Below are 21,921 nucleotides of genomic sequence, written 5' to 3'. Positions count from 1 at the left end.
CTAAGAGTCTGTCCTCCCAATGCACTGGGCCAGGTTCCATCCCTGGTCAGGGAACTAGATCCCACACGCCGCAACTGAAGATTCTGTGCACTGCAATGAAGATCAAAAATTCCTGGAGAAGGAAATGGCAACCCACTCCAGTATTCTTGCCTGGAAAAGTCCATGGACAGAGGAGCCTGGTGGGCTGCAGTCCATGGGGTTACATGACTGAGCACGCGTGCATGAGGGTGGAGGGAAATGGGTTGGTAGCAATAAACTGGTAGAACTAAAAAAAAAAAAAAAAAAAAGATCAAAAATTCCACATGCCACCATTAAGACCTGGCATGGACAAATAAATAATCAAAATAAACATTTTTTTAAAAAGAATGGAAGAGAAAATTACATTGGTCATGAGATGACACATTTTTATTCCTCAGAAACACTGCTTTCTTAAAATTCAGGATTCTTAAACCACATTTACACTGAACATGATGCTCACTGCTCCCAGGAATCCTAAGATATGAGCTGCTGAGGTCTGGAACAGAGCAACTGTGACTGAGACTAGGCCAGTCTGCCGGGTCCGCCCTGGGAGAAAGAAGGGCTGGACCTAAGGTGAGGCAACAGGTGCCAAGGCCCCACAGATATGAGCCGGGTCCCTACAGCTCCCTCCACTCGCACGCCCAAGCAAGCCTGCACCTGCCCGAGTCACGGCCTATCCAACCACTTCGCTCCATCTGTAAAGGCCTTTGTCATGACTAATCAAGTTCTCAGTAATATTTGTTGAGTGAATGAACGAGTGAATGAATGAAAAAAAAAGAAAAAATCAACAACTGATTTTGCCTGTGAATGCCCCTCCTGGTGGCAGAGGTGCTTTGCTGCTGACAGTACTGTTCATCATTCTGTTTCCTGGAGCACATGAGACTGGAGCCTGAGTCAAGAGCTGTGAGGACACCTGTGAACACAAACTGGCTGGGGGAGGAGGAGGAGCACAAGTGTTCACCCCACTGCTCACACAAACTCTCCGGAGGGATCCAAACTCCATCCAGGCTTGATACACAGTCCACTGCCTAGAAACTGAGAAAATACCTCAGAGTTTAGTTAGCCTCAGGAAATTAAAATCCCTGTGTGGGTGGACTCTCAGGGGCCGAGATGCAGAGCAAGGCCTCAGATGTGCCCACTGGTGTTGGCAGTGACAGTCCTTATGCAAACAGTTTCATTTTTGAGGTCTACCATAACTTCTTAAAATATATACAGCATTTGACTTCAACTTAGTTTTATATCTCAGTAAGTGTTTTGCTGCTGCCCACGAACAAGTAGATGCTGAGATAGGAGAACACAGACTATAAACACAACCAGGTTAATGAAGAGCTTGCTGCTACAAATTCTCCAGGGAAATGGGACCAATAGGACACACACACACAGAGGAGAAAGATTTATTATGAGGAACTGGTTCCACAATTATGAAGAAGTTCCTCAATCTGCTGTCTGCAAGCTGCAGACCCAGGGAAGCTAGGATTGTCAAAGGCTTGAGAAGAGGCAGAGTCGAAGACTTGAGAGCCATTAATGTCAACGCCAGCCCAGGATATCACACCTGAAGCAGGCAGGCAGGAAGCAGAGGGGCGAAATTCCCCCTTCCTCTGCCTTCTGCTCTCTGCAGGCCTTCAATGGACTGGACGACGTCCACCCACAGCAGGGAGGCCATCTACTGAGTCTGACTCATCTGGAAACACTCTCACAGACACATCCAGCAATATTTAATGTGGGCACCCCTTGGCCCAGTCACACTGACTACGAGCTAAACACGTTAAGCACTCCAAGTATTAACACTTTTCTATGGAGAACCATGGACAGGAAGGAACCCCAGCTCCTCTAACTCTGTGAGGATCATGGCACTAAGGCTGCTGAGAATCATGAGGAAACAAATTCATGTGGTCTGACGAGCGGTGGAAGAAATGGACGCCTCCATCATAACTGTCAGGACCTCACTCACTCCTACAGCTACACACAGTGACGCGGACTCCCCTGGGGCACAGTTCCAACCCAGTTCACGAGCCCATCACATCCACCAGTGCATAAGAACCACACGACTGGACACACAAGGCCAAAAGCCAATCTTGTGGTCCTAAACTGAACACACAGAATGTCACAGTGGTTCCCCCAGAGGAGGCTGCACCTCCACCATGACCCCCAACACTCTCATAAAAGGCTAGACAGAATGTGTTTCTTCCTGAGGTGACAAGAAGCCTGTTCTTGAGCATGATTCTTCACCCTGAGAAGCTCAAGCACCAAACTTCATAAGGAAGAGTTTTCGTCTTGTAGTTGAAAGCCATCCGTTCTTTCCATAACTCTTATCTCTGCAACCATTCCTGTGGCCCAGGACTGGGTAGGTCTGCAGGTGAGCAGCACTCTCCAGGACAGAGACAGATGGACCCCAGATGGTTTCACCTTATCTGTCTTTCCCTTTGCTAACTGTTACAGTGGACGACTAACAACTCTCAATCCTGATCTTATTTATGCTTTTTCCACTGACAATTCACGTTCCCAAAAGATGGAGTCAATGTTTTTCATTCAACTGTAAATCAAAGATAACATTCCTGAAGAGAGTTTGAAGTTAAGTGATTAGAGAACTAGATAAATAACAGTACTAAGTCTTACATATATTTACCCATTTATGAATCCTTGAACAGTTCAATGTGCTGCAACCTATGATCCCTTTAACACTGTAAGAGTCATCACAGACAGCAGGACACGCCTCATGTCCTCTCCCGTCCTCTCAGTTTACCCATCCATAGGACATGGACAAAGGAGAAAATGAACAGAATGTGATTTTTTGTGGCTGTGTTAAGTCTTCGTTATGGTGAGTGGGCTCTCCAATTGCCCTTCAGTATGGGGATCTTAGTTCCCCAACCAGGGATCCAACTGTGTCCCCTGCTTTGGAAGGTGGATTCTCAACCACTGGACCACCAGGGAAGTCCCAACAGGATATAATTTAAGTCCCTATGAGAAGTTATCAATATGCACTCTGGAATGGAGTTCCTTTATATATACAATATATAATATAGTGCAAGCTCAGAGTGTATTTAAAAACTACTAAACAGTTCAGATGTTGGGACCTTCACCACAACGTGGAAAACACCAGGCAGCACAGCATCCTGAGTTGTCGCAAAGCAGAACAGAGCCCAAGTTCCTCATGAGGTCTGATTGTGTTTCTAGCAGCCCCCACCTGCCAAAATGCCAAAGTGGTGGCTGCTGTTTCCAGCGTTTCAGTTCTTCTGCCAAAGCTCCACACTTGTTCACTTTTTCCTAGCTGGTGTCTTAAATGCTTCTAAGCAGGACAGTTATGTCAGTGAGTCTTAGTGCTTTGTTACTGTCACCATGGTTGCCAGAAGTGTTATTATGACCTTCAATTCACCTTGTAGCAATGGTTTCTAAAGCATTTTTCATGTGCAGTCACAGTACTGACTGATTCCTTTATGGATCCTTTTTTTAGATGATTAAAACTGTTACTATTTCTGCAATATTTTAGTGTGAAACAGACAAAGTTGTATAACTGATCCTACTAGCATCAATTAAACTTTCCTCTGCTATAAACTCAAGACAGTTTTAGTGTAAACAACACTAATATGGATGGCCACATAAATCTTTTCACTTCAACAAACTCTTGTCCTTTAAACATATATGGAGTAGACCTTTATTGATGTGATATCGGCTAATGACAGAAAATGGTTTAAAAAAAATCGTTTTCATCATCGGAAATTGAGGTCAGAGCACTTGCCCATTTTATTCTGGGCTATATTCTACTTACATACAGTTGAGGAACTGTAAAACTCAATACGTTTCATCTATAAAAATTCGAATTGCTACAGAAGTAAATCTTCACTTCAAAACGTGAGAGAAATATAAACTGATCATGATTCCCTTTCCATCCCCTTCACGGAACAGAGTAAACATTTTGGAGATCACAGTGATAGTAACTAGTCATTTATCTGATGGTTTCTTGGTCTATATTAGATTTTCTAAAAACTCAACCGATTAAACTGATATTAGCTATACAGGTACATTTTTTCTTAATCTCTCTGCCTCCTTTGATACAGGTTTTTACCATTTTCTCTGCATTGAACCAATGACATCAGTATTACTTAATTGATCTTCTTTGAATTTTTCTTAATTGCAAGAGGTTTATATTAATCACTAGCATTTTCTCTGAAATATTCAATCATCTGATTTTAACTTGGAGTTAAGTTCACTCCTCATAATACACATTCCTCAGTTTCACATGCGATCAAAAGAGAAACAATAATAAGAATTTGGGGGGCCCTTCCACAATGTGAGGGCAGATGGTGCAGAAAATGTAAGAGTTCACTCAATAAAGTCAAGTCTTCACAGCCGGGACATGAGACAAGCAAGTAACAAACATGCTTCTTTATCCAAAAGATGTCTCCACTCCCTCACCCACCTTCCAAAGATAAGCAAGGGCTCCTTTCTCACATCTTTGTTTATCAGACCCAATCCAGGAGATATAGAACACAAGCTCCATCTTATCCTTACCTTTGGTAGCGCGTTAATAAAGTATGTTCATTAAAACGCATTTGTGAAAGAAGAGTTACTGCAAAGTTTCTGAGTATTCTCAATTTCTAATGTTAGAACATCAACAGTACATTTAGAGATGAGGTGAGTTTCTTTTTCGTCCAGCTTTATTGAGCTCTCATTGACAAATGGGGTGAAATTCTTAAAAGTTCTTCTGAGTAGTTTTAGAGAAAGCAAGATACTAAGGGGATTTTGAAACTAGGAGTTCACTGGCCAAAATCATCCAAATTGAAGGCTGATGATACTGTGCACTGTCTCGGGTGATTTCTGAGATGATCTATACAAGACTGATTGTGAGCTGCAACAGGCCTAAGGTGTCCAGGTGTAGACAGGAAATACTAGGGATAATGGTCATGCCAAGAGGACAGTCTCTAAGGCTATGCTGACTATGACTAGTTAAAATGATACACAGCACTAAATGTTAAAGCTCAATGTCTGTTTTCTGACAGCTCATGAGAAACAGACAAAAACCTGACAACAGAATCAACCTTCATCACTGTAACAATACAAAGCAAGTTATGTATCTGTTGTCTTTACACCTGTTCCAGGAGGCCTACCCTTGGATATGTCCGGTGTCTCTGGGGTGACTGTGCCTCATGCTGACAACTCCAGATCCCTCTTCCAACCCAGCCTCAGCCTGTGGTCTCACTGACTTCCAGCCTCTCGCACCAGGTCCTCCAGGCCTGTCAGCAAGGAGTCTCATGCTGAGCGATCCCCACCTTCTAGCCTACCTATCTCTGCTCACTTGTCTCCCACTTACCCAAGCCTCAAAGTCATTCTGTGTCTCTCACTGGACACTCACGGCCTCTTGCCACAAGGCCCTCTCCTGTCACCACAGCCTGCTCAGGCTGTCTCAGCTCTGCCTTGAGAAGCCTCCTCGCTCTTCTCCGGGCTTCTCTTCTCAGCCTCTGCCTCTCCCTCCACTCACCCCTCCCATGGCTCCCAGACCCAACTTCCTCAACTAATGACACCTTCTTCCCCAAAAGGTTTCCCCTACCACATAACAACCTACACACAACATTTAGATACTTGGGGTCTGGCCCCCACTTTCTTGTCCAGCCTTCTGTTTCTCACCTTCCTTCCCAAGCCGCCTCAGCCCCAGCCATATTCACCTTCTCACGGCTGTGCCTCTCACTGAGCCTCCGCCTGTGCCCAGAACGCTCTCCTTGCACATGTCCACCTGCAGACACACAGTGTGCTGTAGGCCCCACTTCACGTGTCACCATCTCCGTGAGGGGTGTGCACAGGCTTCTGTGCCTGGGCCCCCTCAGCAGCACAAACTGAGCACACAGCAACGTGGACTGCAACCAGGGACGTGACTGCAGGTCTCTTCCATCAGACCCCCTGTGCTGCAGGGCCTGATTCCCAGCCATCTCTGAGCCCAAGCCCCCCAGAGGGCCCAACATACAGCTGGAGCTGAGGTGGGCTCAAGATGAACTTTATCACCAACAGCTGGTCGTGACCCTGCTCACGTCCCCCTGCTCCTCTTCCAACAGCAGCTTTCTGTCTTGGTGACAGAGCATCTTCGCACCCTTGTGAAGCTCAGGTCTGCTGAGACTGAGACAGCTCCCTGCACTTCACCATGAGCATCACCCTTGATCTGCCCAGGTGTCCCCTGCTCTGAAGACAGGCTCCTGAGGGCGGGCACTGCTACTGCCACACGGAAGCCTTCCTACTGCACAAGATCGCTGTAAATCATTACGGTAAAAAGGTCATGGAATTCTTAATGCACTATTATCCATAAAAGGCCACAATTTTACATGTTTCCAATCTTCAGGAAAAACAAAAAGTCTTTCCAGAAATTCTGCAATTTTTCCATTTTTTTCACATTTTTTGTCAGGCTCCCTTAGCAGCAGCCCTGACAACACAAGAGCAACTTGTAGGTCAGGTGGGTTTTTCCTGGAAGTTGGCCCTACCTGGAGTCTTGTCTAAAGAATAATGCTTCACTCAGAATATGTACAAGAGGCCTACTGGTATTATTATCATTATTAAATATTACCTCTAAAATATTATAGGATAATAAAGGATAGCTCCCAACTCTGTTTGTGGGTGTTAAGTCACTTTAGTCATGTCCGACTCTGTGCAACCCCATGGACTGCAGCCCGCCAGGCTTCTCTAGCCACGGGATTCCCCAGGCAAGAATACTGGAGTGGGTTGCTGCACCCTCCCTCCAAGGGATCTTTCCAACCCAGGGGTCAAACCTGAGTTTATGTCTCCTGAACTGACAGACGAGTTCTTTACCACTAGTGCCACCTGAGAAGCTAATTTTAAACAGATCACTTCCATACTTAAGTATATCTTTCTTTTGGATTCCTAATGGTATCTTTTTTGCCTTTTCATACTGTTCATGGGGTTCTTGAGAATACTGGAGTGGTTTACCATTCCCTTCAAACTATGTGCTGGAGAAGACACTTGAGATTCCCTTGGACAGCAAGATCAAACCAGTCAATCCTAAAGGAAATCAACCCCGAATATTCAATGGAAGGACTGATGCTGAAGGCAAAGCTCTAATACTTTGGCCACATGATGCAAAGAGCCAATTCTTTGGAAAAGACCCTGATGCTGGGAAAGATTCAGGGCAGGAAGAGAAGGAGGTGACAGAGGATGAGATGGTTGGATGGATTCACCGACTCAAAGGACATGAGTTTGCGCAAACTCCAGGAGATAGTGAAGGACAGGGAAGCCTGAAGTACGGCAGTCCATGGGATCGCAAAGTCGGACACAACTTAGCAACTGCATAACAATAGTGTCTAATTGAGAGTGTGCTTTTAAAAATAAATTTTGGAAAAAAATAAATAAATAAATTTGGGGACTTTATTTTTAAATGAGGATACCCAAAGAACTGAAAGCAAGGACTTGAAGAGGTGTTTATGGTCACAGAAGCACTATTTCCCACAGCCAAAAGATCGAAGCTACCCAAGTGTCCATCGACAAACAAATGGATGAACAAAATGTGCTCTATACAGACCATGGAATATTATTCAGTCTTAAAAAGGAATGAAATCCTGACACTTGCAAATAACATGAGCCTTGAGAACACTATGCTAAGTGAAGTGCTGCTGCTGCTAAGTCGCTTCAGTTGTGTCTGACTCTGTGAGACCCCATAGACGATAGCCCACCAGGCTTTCCCATCCCTGAGATTCTCCAGGCAAGAACACTTCAGTGGGTTGCCATTTCCTTCTCCAATGCATGAAAGTGAAAAGTGAAAGGGAAGTCACTCAGTCATGTCCAACTCCTAGCGACCCCATGGACTGCAGCCTACCACGCTCCTCCGTCCATGGGATTTTCCAGGCAAGAGTACTGGAGTGGGGTGCCATTGCCTTCTCCGTAAGTGAAGTGAGCCAGTCACAAAATGACAAATACTCCATGATTCCACCGGTACCAGGTCTACAGCAGTCAAGTTCCTAGAGTCAAAGAGCAGAACACTGGATGCTAGGGGCTGGGGTTGGGGACAGCAGTCAGTGATTGATGGAAACAGAGCTTGAGGTTTTCAAGATGAAGACAATTCTGGGGATAGAACTGCACAACAAAGTGAATGTGTTAACCCCACTCAACTGTACACTTTAAAAGGGTTAAAACATACTGTTTTCCCCAGCAGCAGGACCATTTTTCATTACCACTAGCAGTGCACAGTGTTTCAAATTGTTACACATTTTCTACCACATTTTTTGAAAAAAGGGAGCAGCAGAATGTTTGAGAACCAGTTAAAGATCAAAAATTAGGTAACTAACTTAAATACCACAATACTAAGTGGTAACAAGTTCTTAATGACAACTGGAAAGCACTCTCATACCTTGCAAAGCACTAAAAAATACTTCCCAGACCCACCTGGACCCATAAAACAACTTTTCTCAAATGACTTAAGAACCTGAGCAGATTCTCTTATCTTTACAAAGTCCACAGGGGTACACAGAATGAGGAGTGAGGTGACAGGACATGGCAGCTGCCCAACTGGCACCCGGGAAGCAGAACTGCCCACCCAGTCACTGCCCTGGGCAATCAGGAATCGACTTAAGCAGAGAACTCAAGAGAGCCTACAGTATTATTATTCTCAGAATGTAACCACTCAGGTAAAATATTACAACAGAACAGAACTTCCATCTCAGGTAGCAGCTGTGGAACTTTTTTAAAAAGCAAGCACAGACGCAGGTCACGTTTGGGACAAGTCCTGCCTGCTCTAATTTGCCCTGGCTCCACGGCATCCTGACATTCTGCTCTGGAAGTGAGGTGCCCGAGTAACGTTCCTGGCTCCTGCAGCTCCACTTACAGACTCCACACAAACACTTCTGCTCCCAGTGGACCGTGCAGCCCAGGCAGCGTGGGTACCACTTCCATCCTGGCTGAGGCACTCTTCCCCACATAGTCCTGGGGTGGCTGTAACACTTTGTGTTTAGGGGACAGTGATCCTGTCCCCTAAAGGCGACTGGCCACTCAGACAGGACGTGCAGAAGCGGCACCACTGAGCATTGCCAAAGTTACAGCGAGCTGTGAAGTGCAGGTGAAGTACTTGTCATCTCAGGTTTCCTCCATGTCCTCTGACAGCTGCTGGCCTATCGTAATCACCCCCGAGAGTCTCCAGAAAAATGGTAGAGAACATGGCACAACAGACCCAGCAAAAAAGGGGAAAACAGCTGATTAAATGTCGGACTGAGGGGCTTCCCTGGTAGTCCAGTGGTTAAGGGAACACAGGTTCGATCCCTGGTCCAGGAAGATCCCAGATGCCAAGGGGCAACTAAGCCTGTGTGCCACAACTACTGAGCCCATGCTCCAGAGCCGGGGAGGCACACCAATGAAGCCTGCATGTGCTCCACAAGAGAAGCCACCACAATGAAGAGCCCACACTCTGCAACTAGAGAGTAGTCCCTGCTCACTGCAACTAGAGAGTAGTCCCTGCTCACTGCAACTAGAGAGTAGTCCCTGCTCACTGCAACTAGAGAGTAGTCCCTGCTCACTGCAACTAGAGAGTAGTCCCTGCTCACTGCAACTAGAGGAAGCCCACATGCAGCAACAAAGACCTAGTACAGCCAAGAAAGAAAAAAACAAACAAAAAGATCAGTAAAAGGTTTTTGTTTTTTTTAATGTCAGGATGAAGCCACAGAGACCCCAAACAATGTGCAAGCAGCCAGGACCCCTCCCAAGCGCCAAGCTTGCAAAGGTAACCAAGCACTGGCAACTGGCCTTTGACAGGAACCACTCCCAATACAATGTTATGGGAAATTCAAGCAAAAAGCCCACAAAGAAAAACCCCAGCAGATGGGGGTCCCCTCTTGTGTTGCCACACAACTTATAAGCGGACATCCTGCCAACACTCCTCTCCCCACACTCACTAGGTTTCCAAAATGACTTTTCCAAGTTAAGTGAACTTTACCTCACCTTTATGGAGATCAAAATCTTACTGAGAATCCCATCAAAGCCCTGGCCTTCTCTACAGTAACAGGCACAATTTCAAAGAATTCACTTATTCCTGGGTCCCCTGGGGGTTAAAAATCTCTGTCCCAGTGGCTACCTCCTTCCATGTCCTTCCTGCACTGCATCTGAGAAACACTGGAAGACCCACCTCCATCTGTAAGAATTACATAACTCTAACAAGTTTCAAGAATCCCTGAGGGCCCCTTCTGAAAAAGTGGCCTGCCCATCCTGCTGAGATTAAGGCTCAAAGGAGAGGCCAGCTCACAGAGACTAGGAGGTCCAGCCAGCAGACACACAGCACCCCCAGAGGATGTCTCCCAGATCACAGTGCCCACGCCTGGCACCTGCCCTCGCACACATACCCGTGTGACTCTGTGGGACCGCTGAGGCTCCATCCGCTCCAGCGGCATCTGCTGCCACAGGCAGGTCCCCACAATAGCCTAACCTTGGAGATCACATTCGCACATGAGCACGGTTATCCGGGTGATAGCTGCGGGGGAGGGGGGGCGCAGACAGACAGGCACTGCCTCTACCCCGCAGGCTGCCGGAGCCACCTCACCCACACACACAGACCAAGCCCACAAAGCCAAATTTTTGAGCTGCTGCTGAGAAACCCATAAAAAGTAATGCTATTTCTAACCTCCTCCACCATGGAAAAATATACACGCCACCAAGCAACCCAGATTCTCTAAAAGATTTATTTTTATACTCTCCTCCACACCCCCCACCTTTACCTCCCCCACAAAATTTTTAGGTGTAACATTTGCTAGCTTTTTAGCAGTTTGACACTGTGCTAGGCATCAACTGACGAAGTTGTTGTGTGTTTTGGTTTAACACGAAGCATAAAGGTGTTTTTCTGAGTGTCTCTGAATGTCTACTTGATGAGAAAATAGTCTAGTCTAACAACACAAGGACAGCACCCAATGCCCAGGCAGAGCAAATGCTCAATTTCCCAGGCCACAGTCTGAGATAGCCAAGGCAACAGGACTCTCCTCCCAGTTTATAGAAGTAGTGTCTGCCTGCTGGCCTTCCCCTTTGCCTTGCTGGGTCTTCCTCCTTACCATAAAGCATCCCTGATGCCCTTGCTGAACTCTAGTAGTTTTTCTCCATGCCACTCTTCACCTTAAAGTGGAAGAATGAGGGGAAACCAGTGAGATGGGACTCAAATTTGAGTCCCCTGATGCTGCACACATGGCTCAGCGGGGGTGGGGGGTAGGGAGGAAGGAAGAACGCAGAAGGTGAGAGAGCCTGAATGAGACCTGGAGAACCCAGAAACTCTCACAAGCCAAGAGGGACCCTGGACCTAGTCCACCTAGGATCTGTCCCAGGACACCCGCCCTCAACTGGGTATCTTGGTGTCATCTCCTCTGATGACAACCTCGAAGGCCAGAGAGGCACCAAATGACCCCAACCTAACGGCCAACACTGCATGGCTTCTCACAGAGCCAGGACGTCTTGGTGCAGCTTCTGAATGACCCCAACCTAACCGTGAGGTGGAGTTTAAATCTTCCTTCAAGTTAGGGAACCCCCAGCATAAACCTTCCACAGTTTAATCTATTTTACTGGACACTGGCAAAAACACATCTGGAGAAAGTAAGCATTCCTTCAGACAGTGTGAACAGCAGAGACCTGTACTCAGAGGTGATGCTTCTCCCAACACTACTGATCTTCTCTGATGTAGCCTGAAAGTTTAAATGTAACACAAAGACAGAAGCTCAGGTCAGGCTGCATCACCTGTATCTACAGTCATGATCTGACTGCTGGAGCACCTCCCCACTGGGACCACACGTCTCATACTGGAACTTCCACTTGGCTCCCTGGTCCTCATCGTCCACTTTACATTCCTCAGGGACCTTGAAGGAATCCAAAAAAGAAGTGGGATGGCCCAGTCTGAATCTTTCTCCTCAGTGCTGAAAGCTGACCATGTCTACGTCTCATGAAGAGGATAGGAGAAGGTACAAGAAGCTGCAATTCATGACCTGTTCATCCCCATCCCAGCAGCTCTGTCCTCAGCCAGGGCGCCATCACTTCACCCTCCTGGCTCCAGCAAGACACCTCATGGAACTCTTCAGCACACCTCTTACTCCTGAAATTGGATGGGAAGATCCACCTCCACTCTCCTCGTCTGACTGAGACAGCCACGGTCCTTGGATAAGAGTTAGCATTTGGATGAAAAACAATAGCTGACATTTCATCAAGCTCTGACTATGCACTGAATGCTGAATTAAGCATCTTCACAGTAATTCCGCAAAACAATTATTATCCTACATAAAGATGAGAAGACCTTAGACCTAGAGGAGGTTAGGGTTTCCCAGAGTAACAAAGTGAGTGAAAGCAGCAAGCACAGAATTTGGGCCAAAGGTCATGTTTCCAACTATACCTTATAGACGTGATATGGCAAAGAGGCACCTGTGTTCAGATTTATCAAGGAGGTCTAAATTTCAAAACACGTTTAATAACAACCCAGACATGGGGACTCGACCTGATTTTAACACCAAGTCCAAAAAATTGCACTGTACAGTAAAACAGTCACATTTTGTAGTTAATAAAAATCCCAGACCTCCCTGGGTCTTCCCAGCCCAGCAGATAGAGCACTGTGGTAATGCTACCAGTCCATTCCATTAGCATGCAGGAATGTCTCCCAGTCCAGCTGTGAGCTTCAAGGGACAGAATTTTACAAGTGACCGAGCAAGAATAAACTCTAGGACAGTCAGTTGTGAGAACCTATCTTAGGGATAAAAGCTCTTACAACACCTCAGAATCCAAGTATGTGACTAGAAATGACCTGCACTGCACCAACCTGCTGCCACACTGCACCAGGCGACATGCAGTTCTGCAGATGGGAATTTGCTCTTAACTGCTGTTGTAGTCAGAAGGAGCAATACAGCTTTACTTTTAATTAAAATCCATATACAGTAATGTAGTCAAGAAAAAGTTTTCCATTACCAATTCTGAAAGTTGCTTAAAATAGCTGACAGAATGAGGTAACTCCATATATGGGAGAGAACTGGGTACTTATGTAGTTTGCAAGAATTATTTCTACTTCTGTCAAAATTCTGTAAATCAATCATAGAATCACACTCCTTAGGGAATCAGTCCAGTGGTGTGTTCGGTTCCCCAGCAAAATTCTACTAAAAACAGTTCCAGGTTTTGGTGGGTGAAGTCAAAGAGGTCTACATCTGAGATGACAATGAGAAACCACACTGTGCCCACACTCTGTACGGCTCTGGTGGAAACGAGCTACAATGTTCCACCTCAAGCTGGTGGTCAGTGTGCCAAATTGTAGAAGAAAAACAGTGTACCTCAGCAACGCTCCCCATGTCAGGGAAGGTAAGGGATTTGCCAACATCACACTGCCCTAGCAGGTAATGAGAACTTTGGGAACAAGAAGTGCTCCATCGGTAACTGACCACCCACGAGACCCTAGGCCTGAGTGCCCCTATGGAAGCGTACCCCGCCCCGGGAAAGACTACCAAATGGGCTCCATGTTTGCAGATCCCTGATGGTGAAATCCACTCAGGAAAGAACTATGTAGGAACTGCAAGCCACACTAACTCAGAGTGTCTGTTAAGTACAGCATGCTTCTGAGCACCTTCGATTTCAGGAAGCTTCCAACTTAAGAAAAGTCCATGTAAATCAAGGGTCTGTGTGCCTCAGTAAGGAAGCACATTAAATCCTTCCTGATTCTCCAACTGCCTCATCTATTTCCAACAACCACCATGAATAAGAAGGCTTGCGTAAGCTCTGAGAGCCTCTCCATCAATCATTCCATCTGACAAAAGGCTCACTGAACTACTCCAAGCTAGCAGGCACCAATTCCAGTCCTGGAGAAAAAAACAAGTGGGAGGGAGGGAGATTCTTGCCCTTATAAAGCTTACATTCTAGTAAGGAATACGGCATAAACAATGAGTCATGTCTGGTACATAAAAATTTAGGGGGAAAAGAATCTTATGTTTTATATAATTTTTTAATTTCCTAAAGAGTCTCATATTTCTTCATTTGAAGTTCTCCACAGCTTGGGAAATAGGAAGGAGAAGAATCATTAAAATACTTAAGAGTTGATGAAACAGAGGCACACAAAGGTGAAGAGGCAGACTGAGGGAGGTAGGCTGCTACTGGCATCACAGTCTCCTCTCCTGGGCACCTTCACTGACTGTCCCCCACGGGGGTTGGCTCTGAATTGGGCTTTGGGTCTGAAGAGGTCCAGAGGTGATCAAAACACGTGTGCCATCTAAGCTCCTACTTCCAGATACACCAAGGTCAGACCACTCATACCTTGCCCTTAAGAAGTAACACAGGAACAAACGCAGCAGATTAGGAGGTCAACATCCCCTTACAGTACAGATCATGCCAACACAGAGAAAGGAAAACCTGCCCACTGGCTGCTACAGTAGCCGTTTTGAGTGCACTACACGCCAGGTGCCATAGGAAGCACGGTGGCTCCTCACGTCCCTCGGCAATCCCAGTATTACTTCCATTTTACGAAGTTGGAAACCAAGCAAAACAAAGAATTTAGAATGAGAAAGAAAGAATCCCACTTCTCACCAATCTTAAATGTTTTTAAACATCTGGGTATTAAATGCTCAGGCAGAACAATAAAGACAAATTGAATAGCAAGATTATTATTTTTCTTCAGATATTCTAGTAAATCTAGAAATATTTTATATACATTCACAGCCCATTGTGAATAATATTTGGTAATACTTGGGTATTAAAAAAGAAAAAGTCCCATTTAATCTGATACCATGCCACTTTCCTTCAATCCCAGTTACACTGAGAAGATATTAATAGTTTTTGCTCCTCGGAGTTGGGACCACATTCTTGAGAGGGACATCATCTCATAACAGTCAGTGGTGTGACAAGCTCTGCTTCACAAACATTATCAGAGAGAAGAGTCTCAAGCTGTACTCACCTTTTTAAGCTTAAGCTATATGAAAACTGATGTCAGTTCCTGAAAACGGTTCAATGAGGAGAGAGCACTTTGATGTTACCGACGTGGAGCTTGAACTGCTGAAAGGAAAAATAAAGAATTCCAGTGAACCATTTCTTGGCTTCCCTTAGTGCACCCTTCCCTTCCCCAAATTCCAAAAAATACTAGAGAGGACTTCCTGGTGGTCCAGTGGTTAAGAAGTCATCGTTCAATGCAGGGAACACGGGCTCAATCTCTGGTCGGGGAACTAAGATCCCACATGCTGCAGAGCAACTAAGCCTGCACAATGCAACTACTGAGCTCCCATACTCTGGAGCCTGCCTGCCACAACTAGAGAGTCTATGCACTTCAACCAAGATCCCATGTGCTTCAACTGAGACTCAAGGCAGTCAAATAAACTTTTTTTAAAAGATGCCCATTTAGGGGCTTCCCTGGTGACTAACTGGTAAAGAATCCACCTGCCAGTGCAGGAAACATGGGTTCAATCCCTGACCCAGGAAGATCCTACACGCCATGAGGCAACTAAGCCCATGCACCCGCCACAACTATTGAGCCCATGCTCTAAAGCCCAGGAGCCACAATTACTGGCCCACATGCCACAACTACTGAAGCCCGTGTGCCCTAGAGCCTGTGCTCCACAACAAGAGAAACACTCCTCAGTAAGAAGCCTGCGCAATGCAACTAGAGAACAGCCCCTGCTCGCTGAAACTAGAGAAAAGCCTGCGCAGCAGCAAAAACCCAGCACAGCCAGAAGTAAATAAAATAACATTAAAAAAAAAAAACATTTAAAAAAATACTAGAGGACTGTCACAATAAAAGTCACAAACACCAAAATGAATAAAACAACGATCAAATAATAGAGAGAAGGAAGAGAGAAGCCCCCAGCACACAATCTGGGGTACACAGCATGAACTGGGGATAAACTCCCCCAAACAGCTCTTCAGCAGCCCCAGGGCCACCAGGTTCTCAAGTCTCCAATCAAAGGACACACACTTGTCTCTTCAAAGTCACAGGCCTTTTCTTCAATGAGGGTCACAAACATATAATGGACAACCTAGTCCTTTATTGGATTAGGTTTTAACTACAGAGATCCTAAATATGGCTGTAGCTTATGAACCCAATGTATCTGTCAACAACACAAATCACTGATCTTCAATTGTAAAGGAAACAGACTGCACCTTTTTCCTCCCCTGAAACACGTCTAATTTTGTGGAAGCAACAATAACCCATGCTTAGACCTAGCTAAAGTGCTAACTTCCAAGATTTGTGTCTGCAAGGCTGTCTTCACCTCTACCCTCCACCCTGCTGGTAGGAACGACTCCCGACTGTCTAGTTCCACTTCACACGATCTGTCACCAGCATCCTCCTCCCAGTTTGATGAGCACACTGTCCTTTGCACCACTCCAGGTCACATCAGGTGACCACCTAACGCCTGACAAAGCAGTTCCAGGTCAATTCAGTCAGCTCTGTCTCAAATGGCACAGGCACCTCTTAGCACCCAGCCTGCCAACGTGTGGGATTACATTCCCGTCCAAGGGTGAATAAGCCACCATCTGTCTAACTTGTGTGCCGCAGCAGGAGACCTGCCCCCTGAAGCATGTTCCTGCCATATGTCACTCCTGAATGATCAGTCAAGACTAAGACATTCAAATAAAAAATGACTGTATCCAGCCAAAGGACCCTCTGAGATTCCTGTGGACATTCACTCTGCACACACAAGCCAAACAGCCCTCTATTTTTATGTAAGTCCTTCCTACCAATACTGTGAAACTACAGACACTCTATCCTGCCTTCTAGAGAAGAAAACAACCCACTTCTGACTTTTCTGATGATGGTTTTATTCCTCAACTGAGACTGCTCCTGTCAGTCTTCCTGGGAACACAAGTCAGTGGAATAATCAGAAATGTATGTGGTGGATATAATTCTAAGGTGACTGCCAGTGGGGTCACACCTTTACATAATTCCCTCATCAGTGTTGGCAGAATCTGTGACTTGCTTCTAACCAACAGAACATGACAAAAGCAATGAGATGTCATTCCCTTGATCTGGTTTCACTATTTAAGACTCCATGTCAGCCTACTATTAACAGAAAGTGAGGGACTCCCTTTGCAGCTCTCAAGAAGTGAGCAACCATCTCTGAAGGGCCTGGGAGGGGGCCACACAGCAAGGAACCACAGGGGCCTCTAGGTACTGAGAACAGTCGCCAGCTGACAACCAGTAAAGAAACAGGAACATCAGATCTACAGCTACAAGGAACCGAATCCTGTTCACTTAAATGAGCTTAGAAGTGGGTTCTTGCCACTCATGCCTCCAGAAGAGAACACAGCTGGCCTGAAGCTTGTCTGCAACCTCTGAGATCCTGAGCAGAAAATCAGCTAAGCCATTCCCAGACTCCCAACCCATGGAAATCATGAAATAACATGCGGGTGTCAGTTTAAGCTATTAAGTTTACAGTCATTTGTTTTGCAGCAATAGTAAATATATTTAATTTGCTAATTAAACATAGGAGTCTATAATATATGCATATGTTAAATGCACACACAACTACCACATCAAAACAGCCCTCTATACCTGCCTCATCCGTCCATAAGCAAAAACTCATTTCTCCTATTTGAGTATGAGCTTTTTGTGGCAAGAACGCAAATCACCATCACCCTGGTATCATCATGCTTATGAAGAATATGTGGCACATGGGAGGCCCTTAACATTTTCTTTAAATACAGTTAAGTCCCCTACATAAAAACCTTCAAGTTGTGAACTTTCAAAGACGCAAACATGCATTTCAGCAACGTCAGGTGTGAAACTGCAGCTTGCCCTCCATCTCCCATTGCCAATGATCCTTCAGCTCTACCATCTCCCACTCCCTACCCCTCCTCCAGTCAGTAATTCTTGTTGCCCTTTCACTCGATGCCAGCCTCTGTATGCTAGCAGTTGTATTGTACTACTGTACTCTTTAAGGTACTGTACTGTAAGATTAAAAATGTTTTATTTTTGTGCTTGTTTTTTGTATATTACTTGTGTGAAAAGTAATGTAAACCTATTACAGTACAGTTCTATATAGCTAATTGGTGGGTACCTAGGCTAATTTTGTTGGACTTACAAACAAATGGGACTTACAAGTATGCTCTCAGAATGAAACTCATTTTTATATACGGGATTAACTGTAAGCCAAATTAAAAGCGTTATGATTTGTCAATCTCTGGTTACTACAATAAGGCCAAAGCAATAGAATTTGTGCAATCCTTCAAAGCAGAACTCAGAGCCACAAAATTAATTTCAAAATAGGTGGAAGACACTGAGCATCATGTCTTATCTCCAAACAATAAATGGACAATTTCTTTGGGACTGGTTATATCATTTTACCTGTGAACCTGAGTCACTGCTTGGCAGTTCTGCTCCATAGTTACCACTTTTGCCAAACACCCTTGCCAATTCTTGGGTATTTAGCTATTAGCTGAATGTTAAACAACAACAACAAAAAATCCCTAAGAAAATTTCCAAAGTCAGAATCATTCTTAATTTTCCATTTGTATATGTATTCATTCTCAACCAAAATGGAAAAACCTGTGTAGCTCAAATGCCCTTACTCTAAATCTGAAACAAAACGTTACTGCCAACTTCACGACAACCTATTTCAAAGGTTCTTTAAGATCATTTTTTAACTGATTTTAAGATAATCGTTTTAACTGATGATCTGTAATTTTTTTAAGACATTAAGCTGTTTAAAAGTTGAATGCGTAAATCATCCAGTTTCTGCTATCCTTGAGATTAAAATTAGTTTTTTTATTACAAAGAATATTGTTACTCAAGTTGTGTCTATTTTAAATTTTGAAAGGACTAGTATAAAAACGGGAGATTTTAAAACATTCAAGTCAGTTAAATTACTAAAGAAAGTACAAAATTAAAACTTCTTTCATCACAGAAACACACCATACTCTTCCGAAGTCTATATTCAGGATCGTATTATATATTCTTGCTCCTTCATAAACCACTCAATAAATCTGAACATTATTTCCAAGATTTATCCCTGGTGCTCAACCTCTTAGGCAGCAGAATGCGCACACTAAAGCCAAGAAAAACTCAAAACACCAGTTCCATGACAAACAAGGCAGAGAATTTCAATAAACTCATCACTTCTCAGCATAACTAACTCTCTTGGGCCTATCTCGACATGCGAAAATAGCCAGTGACCCACAGCAGGGAACTCAGTTAGGAACTCCTAACTCCTGGGGTTAGGAGCCATCCTCCCCCCTCAGGCAGAGGAAGTACCAGGCCCAGAGGACAGAACACACCCAGCTCCCTCCTCCCTGAGCTCTAGTAAGTGCAGGTCTTTTGCTTCTTCCCACAAAGCACAGCTCCACACAAAGCTCAACGCTTTGGAGAAAGAAGGCTGAGCGTGAACATGCCCCAACCCAGGAAACTAAGCCTCGGGAGGGGCGGTTCACTTAAGAGAATTAATAAGCACAGGTGCTCACACAAGGTCTGGCGGCGGTCCTCCTGAACCACCCCAGATGCTGAGCACCTGAGGATGGGTCCACCTCCTGACCTGTTTCTAGCAATCAGAAGCTGCATGGGGGGAGGGGGAGCCGGTGCAAAGTAGGGCTTAGGCACCCCTGCAGAGAAGCAGGCCGCTGGGACCCCTCGTACATGAAGAGGGCACAGAAGGGCACAAGGTTCAAGTCATGGGAGAAACCGAGGAACAGACCATGTCCTTTTTAACATCTGTTTGGCTGGATCAGGTGTTAGTTGCGGCACGTGGGATCTTCACTGCTGTGTGCGGCTACCATTCATTGGGGCACACGGGTTTAGTTGCCCTCCCGCATATGGGATCTTCGTACCGCCTCCCCAGGGATTGAACAGACATCTTCTGCATTGGAAGGTGGATTCTTAACCACTGGGCCACCGGTGAACGCAGAGCCACAGCCATTCTTAACTTGCACAACTTCGGTGAATTCTCTTTAACGTAATGGAAGGCTGAGTTTCGTCTGAGGCCTGGCAGCGGGTCCTCTGGAGAAGGCAATGGCAACCCACTCCAGTACTCTCGCCTGGAAAATCCCATAGACGGAGGAGCCTGGTAGGCTGCAGCCCATGGGGTCGGGAAGAGTCGGAAACGACTGAGCGACTTCGCTTTCACTTTTCCTTTCATGCATAGAATGGCAACCCACTCCAGTGTTCTTGCCTGGAAAATCCCAGGGACGGGGGAGCCTGGTGGGCTGCCGTCTATGGGGTCGCACAGAGTCGGACACGACTGAAGCAACCTAGCAGCAGCAGCAGCAACATGTCCTCCGGAAGAGGGGCCCCTGAGAACAGGACGACCCCTGTGCATGGGCTGGGTCTCGGCCATCAGCAGTAGCTGCGGGCTCCAGTTACTGAGGGACTAGGGAAGCAGAAGACTACTCCATTCCCAACTCCTCGGGCCCCGGAGAAGCCCATGGGCAGCTGGACGAACAGACGCAGGACCAGGTTTCCGGTCCCCGGACCCGGTGCTGGTCGACCGCCTTCTCCCCGGGGCTGAGCTGTTCCAGCGCAAACAGCCCACCGTGGTGCCGCTCACCGCCGACCGCCACCAACTACAAGTCCAGCCCAGGTGGCCCCTACACAGGCCAGGCCCACAGCCAACGCCAACTCCTGAGGAACGTCGGGCCTCTCCGAGTGAACGGCCTGTGGCCTGACAGGAAACCGGACGGTTTTCCCCTCCGCTTTGGCCCGAATGCCTCGGGCCGCAACATTCATAAGCTCCATCACTCAACTTTACACAGGCCAGAACCACCTGTGAGGGAACCAGGCGAAAGAGCTGCCGAGGCAACGCAGTACTGCGAAGTCGCGCAACAGCCAACGTGGCGGCCGGGCTGAGCTTCTGAGACATGCACACAGGCACGCACACAGTACGCAGGCACTCAGGGAAGCACGCACGCACACAAGGGCGCACGCACGCACACATGAGCGCGCGCACGCATATGACGCACACGTAGGTGCGCATGTATTTGCTTACGTGCAGCCAAGGCTCAAAGGCCATTAAGATGGAAGCTTGCGGGGCCTAGACAGAGATGTAATGTTTCAAAGCCAGTAGGAGAACACAAACCTAGACAGTCTATTAAAAAGCAGAGACATTACCGACAAAGGTCCGTATAGTGAAAGTAGTCATGTATGAATGTGAGAGTTGGACTATAAAGAAAGCTAAGTGCAGAAGAATGGATGCTTTTGAACTGTGGTGCTGGAGAAGACTCTGAGAGTCCCTTGGATTGCAAGATCAAACCAGTCAATTCTAAGGGAAATCAGTCCTGAATATTCATTGGAAGTACTGATGCTGAAGCTGAAACTCCAATACTTTGGCCTCCTGATGCAAAGAGCCGACTCATTAGAAAAGACCCTGATGCTGGGAAAAATTGAAGGCAGGAGGAGAAGGGGACAGAGGATGAGATGGTTGGATGGCATCACTGACTCGATGGACTTGAGTTTGAGCAAGGTCCAGGAATTGGTGATGGACAGGGAAGCCTGGCATACTACAGTCCGTTGGGTCACAAAGAGTCAGACACAACTTAGCGACTGAACTGAGGAGAACAGGAGTTTTCGGCAAAACTAGTAAAAGCACCTTAAGGAAACGTCAAAAAAGACACCGGCTTCCTTTAAGTGATGTTCTGGTCCAAGGTGGGGAGTTTACTGCTACAACTGACCTGAGCCTTGAACAATGACTTTGAGCAGTAGACCCCCTCAAATGCAGACTTGTTCCAACTTTCACTTTACAGATCTTTAAGGTCACAAAGTGTGCTGGAGTAGATAGAGGTCACAGCATAAGAAACTGAAAGGAGAAGGGTCTGAGTCCTGTTTCCACCCAAACCATTCATCTTCCTGCCTTTGGCCCTTCACCCATCAGTCCCCTTGTTCTGGGGGCAGTTCATGGGTTGGCACCCCAGCTCCAGCAGTTTGATTTCCAAACTCAAGGGAAGAAAAAAAGGGAACACCCAATGCCTCCAGAACAGATCACCAAGTGTGATGAGGACTACAGGACATTAAGG

The 21,921-nt window shown here is 46.1% G+C and overlaps 1 protein-coding gene across 1 annotated transcript in view; it reads right to left on the bottom strand.

The window, feature by feature from the left end:
• LDLRAD4 (low density lipoprotein receptor class A domain containing 4) overlaps window positions 1-21,921 on the bottom strand; it is a 153,685-nt gene that overhangs the window by 105,461 nt on the left and 26,303 nt on the right. Inside the window, 1 exon segment of the mRNA XM_081561781.1 lies at window positions 14,888-14,985. The gene's annotated coding sequence lies outside the window, so the exon portion shown is untranslated.

Source organism: Giraffa tippelskirchi, chromosome 14 (genome assembly GCF_054371585.1).
Source record: "Giraffa tippelskirchi isolate mGirTip1 chromosome 14, T2T-mGirTip1v1.2.pri, whole genome shotgun sequence".
In the NCBI taxonomy this organism is placed as follows: Eukaryota; Metazoa; Chordata; class Mammalia; order Artiodactyla; family Giraffidae; genus Giraffa; species Giraffa tippelskirchi.
Note: the sequence above shows the minus strand (reverse complement) of the source record. Positions and strands in the feature narration are given on the sequence as shown.